This window comes from Elaeis guineensis, chromosome 1 (assembly GCF_000442705.2).
Source record: "Elaeis guineensis isolate ETL-2024a chromosome 1, EG11, whole genome shotgun sequence".
Classification (NCBI taxonomy): Eukaryota; Viridiplantae; Streptophyta; class Magnoliopsida; order Arecales; family Arecaceae; genus Elaeis; species Elaeis guineensis.
This window is the reverse complement of record NC_025993.2, coordinates 165,322,806-165,331,304: the sequence shown is the minus strand read 5'-3', so window position 1 is coordinate 165,331,304 and position 8,499 is coordinate 165,322,806.

Sequence of the window (8,499 nt, the reverse complement as noted above, 5' to 3'; positions counted from 1 at the left end):
AATGATTAATCCCTAAGCCAACCAACACAACTTTTTTTTGGTGTTCAATATTTTTTCATAATTGTTTAATCTTTGCCGCTTTAGGATTTTAGCATACAAATGGTTTGTGACGTGAGAGCATGAAAAAGGTGGTGGAAAAATTTTCCAACACTAGCAACATGACAACAGAATTAGGAGAAACACGTTGGAAACGCATGGGGCCCCGTTTAAGAACCCACTGAAGAAAGCAAGGCAGCGGTGTTGTTAAAATATTTGTAGAGAAAAAAATAAAAGAAAAAAAAAAACGAGAGAGAGAGAGAGGTGGGGGGGATTAGAACAACTTTATATTGTTATTACACGGGTCAGTGTTGACATTTTTTAGATCTCAGATCAAATAAAAAAAAAAATCTTCTCTATTAAAAATTAATATATTTTAAAAATAAGGTCAAACCGTGTCCCTCCTGCTGGATTTCTCATCAAAATTTTTATTGCAGAGCGATACCAGATCGGCGTGCCATGCCTTCCTTCCGATGAGCTGCTTATAGTAGTCGGCGAAGACTGGCTCAAGTTCGTAAAAATTGTTGACTAGCACGTCGGAGCAGCCCATCTCAACCTCTTCCAGCTGACAGAAGAAATTACTCAAGAAGGAGTTGACTTTGGATAAGTCTGAGATCTGTGACCGTTTCAACTCGATACGATGTGGGAGGTGGAGGATGATAATGGTCTCGGGATTGTCGGGCAGGCTCTCAAGAGGGGGGTTTGGGTGGTGCATGCTATGATTGATGCAAAGGATAAGGAAGCTCATGCCATGGAAGAAGAGCAGCGGTATATCAAGATCTTTTACGAGGCTGACAGTCCACGAGTAAAACATATCAACGATAATGCAGTTAGAATAGTGCTATCTAAGAATCTAGTTGAACGGTTGGCGTAGGCTAACGAGGGAGCCAAGGAAGTTCTGACTGATGAGGGAGCCAAGGAAGTTCTGCCAGATGGCCTATGTCGAGAGGTAAGATATGTTTTTCCTATCAACGAAGAAAACATCTGGCACTTCCGTAGTAATGAAATAAAAAACCATCAGCTTTTTTTTTTTTTTTTCTGTTAATGGAAGGCGAGAGTCTCACATGGGGCTGGGCCTGGGGTCTGGGGCAGTCGTCCAGTTCAACCTGCATCAGGACCGGTCCTATTGTTACATCATACATGATATATTTTAAAATTATATATATATATATATATATATTGTAAATTGATACAGAATTGTACTAATGAAAAAAAATATTATAGGCTGATACAGATTGTTAAATTTCTAAAATTATGCTAACATATACCAAACCAAAAATTAGAAAGGACCTAAGATGGGATGAGAATTTAAATGCCACGATATTTCTTAGCAAGAAAAATACTATCACATGTGAAGCTATGCATTTTACCCAAATATTCTTTTGGAGAGATATAATAAGTTTTTTTCCATGAATGTGTTGACTCGTGCAACGCATTTGCTCCCAACCATAGAATAGAAAGTTTGTGACGCATGCGGTGCATGACGTTTTGTAATTGAAAACTCCCTATGGGCATAGGGTTAGAACTTTTATGATCAACTTGCTTTTTAAAAATCAAGATAATGTCGGCAACATACGTGGTAGCCTGGGAATGAAACACGGCAAACTAAGGAAGTCTCCTACAAGCTACAAGTATTGATGTGGCATAGAGCTTTATTCCAGTATAACTACTAACTGACAACAAGTGGCACCATCCAGAAAATGAAATTAAAAAAAATAAAATCATTTTTAGCTGAATAATCATAAATTTAGAGGTCAGGTCAAAAGAATGTACGAGATGGTGGCAACATGGCAGCCGCTAGGTGTTGCTCTTCATGATATCAGACAAAAGGATATGAAAGGCCTGCCCAAAACTGGAATCAGACCCAACATGACGTGGGTCTGGAATGATTTGGAAGGTCCGTGTCCAGAAGATGACATGAGCCCGTTTGGTGCCACTTACTTGCTTTTGATGGCTACCCATCTTACTTGCTTTTGGGCTTCTGGCATGTATGAAACGCTTCATAAAACATGGCAATGTTCATCACGCGTATGCACGTGTATACATCAAGTTGACATGAATGGTTTGTGTAGAGGTTCAATTTGGCAAGGGAGGGTTAACCTGAGTCGATATTATCTAGACCAGAAAATCTTAGGTAGGAAAATACACATCAAGTTCAACTTTTTCATTGTGAAGCGCCTACCATTTTTGTGATAATTAGTTTGAATTCTCAGCTTGATTTACCACGTACCAAGTATTTCAATTTAACCATGCTTACATTTATCTATGTGAAATAAAATATATGGTGCTTGCATGACATGTCATATTTTTAACCACACATTATTGCGTGTGATCTAACCGTGAGGGTAAAGTTGGTTGGATGATTTTATTATATTGAGTTCAAAATAAGAAATACATGCTAAATGAGAATTCATAAAGTTATTGTGCATGGTTCGGATAGAGCTTAATAGTTATATAGGGGATATGCTAACGTCTCGGTAAGGAAATTACTGTCCTGCTTTATTAATAGGGCTCTTACTGTTCACCAGCACCTGGCTTTGTTTAGGTTGGGGTTGGATGTGAGAAAACTTGCCTAGGTGGTGGAATCTGAAACTTGTATATATCTATTGCAAAAGGCCAGGTGTAACAAATTCTAAGTTTTGTTTCTTTGGTAGTCAGGTCACCAATGACCAAATTCCATTCAAATATGCTCACTAATTATATTTTCCACTTCACCAATATAAAGGTAATACACTCAACGATTGATCGACCATAGAATATGGAAAGTAGCTTATTTTGCATGAGTGTGAAATGGACAGAAGATCGTCAGATAGTTATTCAAAAACCAACTGCGTGTTGAACACAAAATTCAAAAGAGAACCATATCTTGTAAACAAGTCTATGGTGGAATTAAAGTTTAACTACTTAATAAGTTAAACCTCTTGCTGAGTGGTATTAGGATCTGCCCAATAATATCATGACGTGCTTTGTTGGTTGGGTTGAATTATTTACTCCATCACTGTCGTTTCATATTCATGATTTTGTGGCAAAATCAATAGACTTTGTCTGCCAATATACTTAATATCCTATTATTTATTATAACATATTTTGGAGAAATATGGTGAGTTTTCCCGCCGCAAGATTTGAATCCTAAATCCTCCCTCTTCCTGAGAGAGTGTATTAGTGGTTCTTATAATATAACCTCCTCTTGTTACCAACTACAATACCCTGAAGACAAATCTTTATTGGATCCAACACACTTAAATCGTGTAGAGATGCATTAAGTAAACTATGAAAACAACCTTTGTCCCCGTTATGATAAGTCAAACTTGGATCGTCTGATCTTTTATCTTTTAGCCTCCTTCCCCACCCATTTGACCTCCATGGGCACCTTATTCGTGGCACCATTTTCTTAAGAGATCCCCTTATTCCATTCTAAAATTGTGGATTCTAAAGTAAAGTGGCACATAAATGTCTAGAAGTCAGAACCAAAAAATGCAACTGAAGCTCCGATAGTGCATCAAGCAAAATCCAACTGTCATGTCGACTTTGGTTATCTAAAGAATGATCAAAGAAATTCGAGCATATATCAGGATATATTCTCTTTTTATCTTCTCCTATTGGCGAGATGAAGATTTGATTCCTCTCGAGAGATTCCCGTAATTTTTGGCCCGAGAATATTTGACATCCTTTAACTGCCAACCGAAGTAAACCACCCCCCAATGCAATAGGAATAAATACCTTCCCAACAAAAACCAAATATATCTTCTTATTTTAGTATCATCCATGAGATGGAAATAAAAAAAGAAAAAGGGTGCAATTTAAACTTACAGCATCTGCATAGCATCCTTAAATGAACATAGTTAGACGACAAAGATTTTGATTCCTTCAGAAAAGGGGTATTTTTTGAATTGGAAAAGGGAAGAATTAGGCGCAATCTTGACAGCAGCATCGAAGTGACACATGTTCACCATGAATAAAAGCGATGGTATATCGACTTATTGTCCCCGATTGCAAGGATTTGGGTTCTAGATCTGAGTTTTAGCCGATACGTGGTAGATTTCTCCTCCAGTTACGAGTTGACTGCGTGTTTTATTCGCATTAGATTCTTCAGAAGGACTTGCGAGTTGATAGCAACAATTGATTCGTATTATATTCTTAGGAAGAAATGTAAGAGCTAAGACGATGTGTTGGGAAACTTTGGGAGTCGGGTGTTTGAAATCTGGTGCAAAAGTTGGATTCTAAAATAAAAATAGATGACTCATGTTCCAACTAAAAGGTATTTGTTTTTCGTTCTGATTCCTAGAAAATTTAGAAATACTCTAGCTTTTCACAACTCAATTCTTACTTTTTATAGAATTTAAATTATATTCCGAATTCAATTTCCGTCACGAAACAAATATTTCGATTTAGATTCAAATGTCTTCTTCTTAGTTTTTTTCCATTCCCTTTACTTTTTAATTGGAGGAACAGATGAAGAATAACTGAGGGAACTGTGGAAGATTGCCAGATGGAAGAGGTGGAATCTTGACTCTTCACGAGGACCACGAGAGGGCACGTGCTAACGAGACAAAAGTCGCGACTTTTGGGAAGCGTCTTGTGTCTGCGGCGTTGGAATAGTCATGCTACATCAATGGAGGACAAGTGTCCTTCGCATTGTCAGATCTTTGTGCAGATCGACTGGTGGAGGCAGCTTCGGCGCAAGGGAGGATTATCAATAGTGTCGAAAGGGATCAAAGAAGTCCAAAAAAAAATCACCTTTAGCACGGTTAATGACAGATTTTTCCAATAAAAAACTAATATAGAAACATAAATCCATATACAAGTTTAATCATTATTTATTTTTTATTTTTTCAAAATAAAAATTAAATATTCATCATCATTATATTGAGATCATGCTTATTGATATTTGGAGATATTTTAATTTACATTAGTGAGTGTTGTTTTCTTTTCTTTTTTTTGGAGGAGTGGAGGCTGTGGGCTAAGATCAGAGAATGTTCGTCAAGCTAAATAAAATTATTCATATATAGTTTGTTAATTTGATTACTGAAAATTTTGACATACCTTTCTCGCAATACTCACCAAAGCCATAATGATGCTGTATTTAGACAATACATCGTAGATAAGCTGGATTTTCTACTGTATTCATAAATAGGATAATATATTTAGACATATGCTCGTATCCATCCACTCCTGCCCAATCGGGTCTTATGAAAGCTCTTCTTAGAAAAAAAAAATCTCTAATCTTTTTATACAATACATTATGGTACAGTATAGTATTATATACATCTTCATAAACAATTAGTTACAAGCCAAATGTTAGTTTGTACTATCAAAGAGTTTTATTATAGTCTTCTTTTATAATACTTTATTATAAAGAGCATTTTAGATATTTCATCTAGCTCCTTCCTCCTTCCATCCATCCCACCCCGATGCCATGCACACACCCCCGCACCCTCCCCAATGATCCTCCCCCCTCTCCCCCTCCGCACTCTATGTCACCCCCTTGACGGTCTTATCTCCCCTCACCGGCACTCGTACCGGCCCCCCAATCCCTCCAATACTCGTGCTGCACTTCTCCCTCCTCTCGTGCTCGTGCCGCGCACCCCCCCACCTCTCTGACGGTCTCCTCATCGGCGCTCGTGCTAGCCCCCATCTATCTTTCCTCATCTCTCCACCTCACCAGCACTCATGTCGCCCCCCAACCCCTCCCATGCTCGTGTCGCGCCCCCCCATCCCCCCGACGATCTGCCCCGCCCCCTGCCGGTCTTCCCTACTCTCTCCCCCTCATCAGCAATCGTGCCGCCCCACCTCCTATCTTCTCCATCGCAGCATGCCCCGCCACCTCTCGTCCTGTCTTCTCTATCGCAGCATGCTCTGCCACCCCCCTCCTATCTTCTCCACCACAACGTGCACCACCACCCCCTTTCCGTAACCCCCCAACTCTTCTTTCTTCCTTTGCCGCAAGCCCCTCCTGTCTTCTTTCTTCTTCTCTACTGTCCATCCGTGGGTCCTCCGCCCGTCAGTTCTCCTCTGCCTACACGGCTCTGCCATCATGCCCCCCTCCCACACCCACGGCACCCCGCCACTCTCCGACGGATCCTCCACCCATCGATGCGACTCACCCCCTCCACTTCCACGCCTACTCTATCTTCGATGGCGCCTGCAGCTTTCTACACCATCACTCCCTATCACCCATGGCTTCTTCACGCCACCCCCCCCCCATTGCCATCTCCTCTCACCCCTCCACCTTCGATGGTATAAAAAAAATATTTTGAAAAAAAATCAAGTAACTCTAAAATTTGAAATATTTACCGCACCAGCCACGCACCAAAATGCTCGTCTAGTTAAAATATGGATGATCTATATTTAATTCAATGATCATAAATATATATATAAAAATTTAAAAATTAAAATATTTTTTGAAATAGCGTGACAAAATTGACTATTAAATATTGGTTCGTACCTTCAAAGCATCTTTAGCCATGATCGTTTTAGAATAAGCAAAGGCATCCTAACAGCAGCAAATCATGTTATCCTTTCAAATACCAGCCAAACAAGAATCATTTTAAAACGACCCTTCCACCGGTGCAAAGCCAAGCAAGAATTATTTGAAAAATATCCATCACATGTAATCCAGCGCAATCTTAGTTTCTTTGGCCAATTTGGTGGCTCTCGAATCAACAACATCCATCGAACATGACATGGGAGAACATGATTTATTTTGGACATAAACAAAAGTTAATTAAGAGGCCCTCTCGCTACGACGCCCTCTCGTCCAATTACATTTCGGGTTCATGTGTCGAGCCATGATTGGCCGATAAGGTACGGCCCTTGGGCCGTGTCATGTAAAGACGTATCGGGAGCACATGGGCTACTTGATATGGCTTGCAAGTGTCGCATCGGCTGAAGAAGGGAGTTTGAAATATATGCTGCATACGTAACGTGTTGGACCTTTACCCAAAAAAAAGAAAGAAAAAGAAAGAAAAAGAAAGAAAGAAAGAAAAGTAACATGTTGGAAATAATGGGTAGAATATCCAAAGTGAAATAACCCAATTTGGAGTTATGGGTGACCAAAAGAGTGTAAGGCAAGTGCCATGTAGCATCTAGCATTTTCAAGATGCGTGATGTCGGCAATGAAATGCCTCGAACCGATAAAAAGTACATTTTTTAAATAATATTAATTTTAGGGAACTTGAATATGAGCAGTTGCTAGTTTCATTTTCTTATAGTTTCTAAAACAATGGGATTTCTTTAGATTTTCAACCATGCAAGAACCACAACTCCATCGAGTTAAATTGTGAGTTAATACAAAAATAATTAATATAATGTATAATAAAATATCCTAGTGATATAGACATATATTGTTCATATAAATTAATGTGCATGCATTATAAATTGAATATAATTTTGTGAAGATAATTCTAAAAATTGATTAAAGTGGATCAATGATGTACTCAAAAATTCAATCGAGTTAAATGAGTTGGATCGTTGAGGTTTTGATTCAATTGTTTACTCAGACATTAGCAATCTGATGAGCAATTCATTCAAAAAATCTATTGATTTGATTCAGATTGCATGATCCTTTAGTTACATTGCCAGGTTTAAACAATGTTTCTAATATCCACTGTTAGAGTATTGCATGTACGATGCCCATTGCACAAAAAATATGGATAATAGAATGTAATAGGAAATGCATGCATACATTAATAACAGAGTACGTCATATAAGAAAAAGATTCTAGATGTTCATATGGGGAAAGGATTCCAAATATAGATGCTGTATAATTATGGAAAAATATGAAACATCATTTTCCTTTAGTACACTGAGACTATAGTAACACCAACACCTCATGCAATGTGAATACTAGAGTTTGTGCTAGATAATAAATTAGAGTCAGCAATTATGCACATGCAATGCACGTGCTTTTTCCTAGCTGCTCGACCAGTGAAGGGAGGAAGGGGCACAGAGGGTTATAATTTTTTGTTCTTTCAAATATTATTCGGTGAAACTTAAAATTTTAATACGATGAAAGTGCATAAAGGTAGGACACTTTTAGATCTTTTAATTTAGATGAGGCCAAGCTTCGGTCTTCATTTAGTCTGCCTCAAAGACTTTTTCATTATATATTATTTTTGTTATTGTTGTTGTTGTCCACGACCAAAAATCAATCAATCATCAGCCAATTACAGAAAATATTCAAAAATATTAGACCGATCAGGATTTAGTTAAGTAATTTATCCATGATATTCAAAAAGATTATACTTGTCACTCATATAGAAGGCCACATATAGGTAGCTTTTGTTGGAACCAACTTTTTAAAGGAAGTTATTTGAACAATGAGTAGTTAATCACGCAAGAATAACTCACAACTATCACAGGAGTTACAAGGATAAGAAGTGTTGGGGGATACCGACCGTTTCCGCTCACGACGGCTCATGATCGTACATACCCGATCGACCGACCGACCGACCGATCGGACGC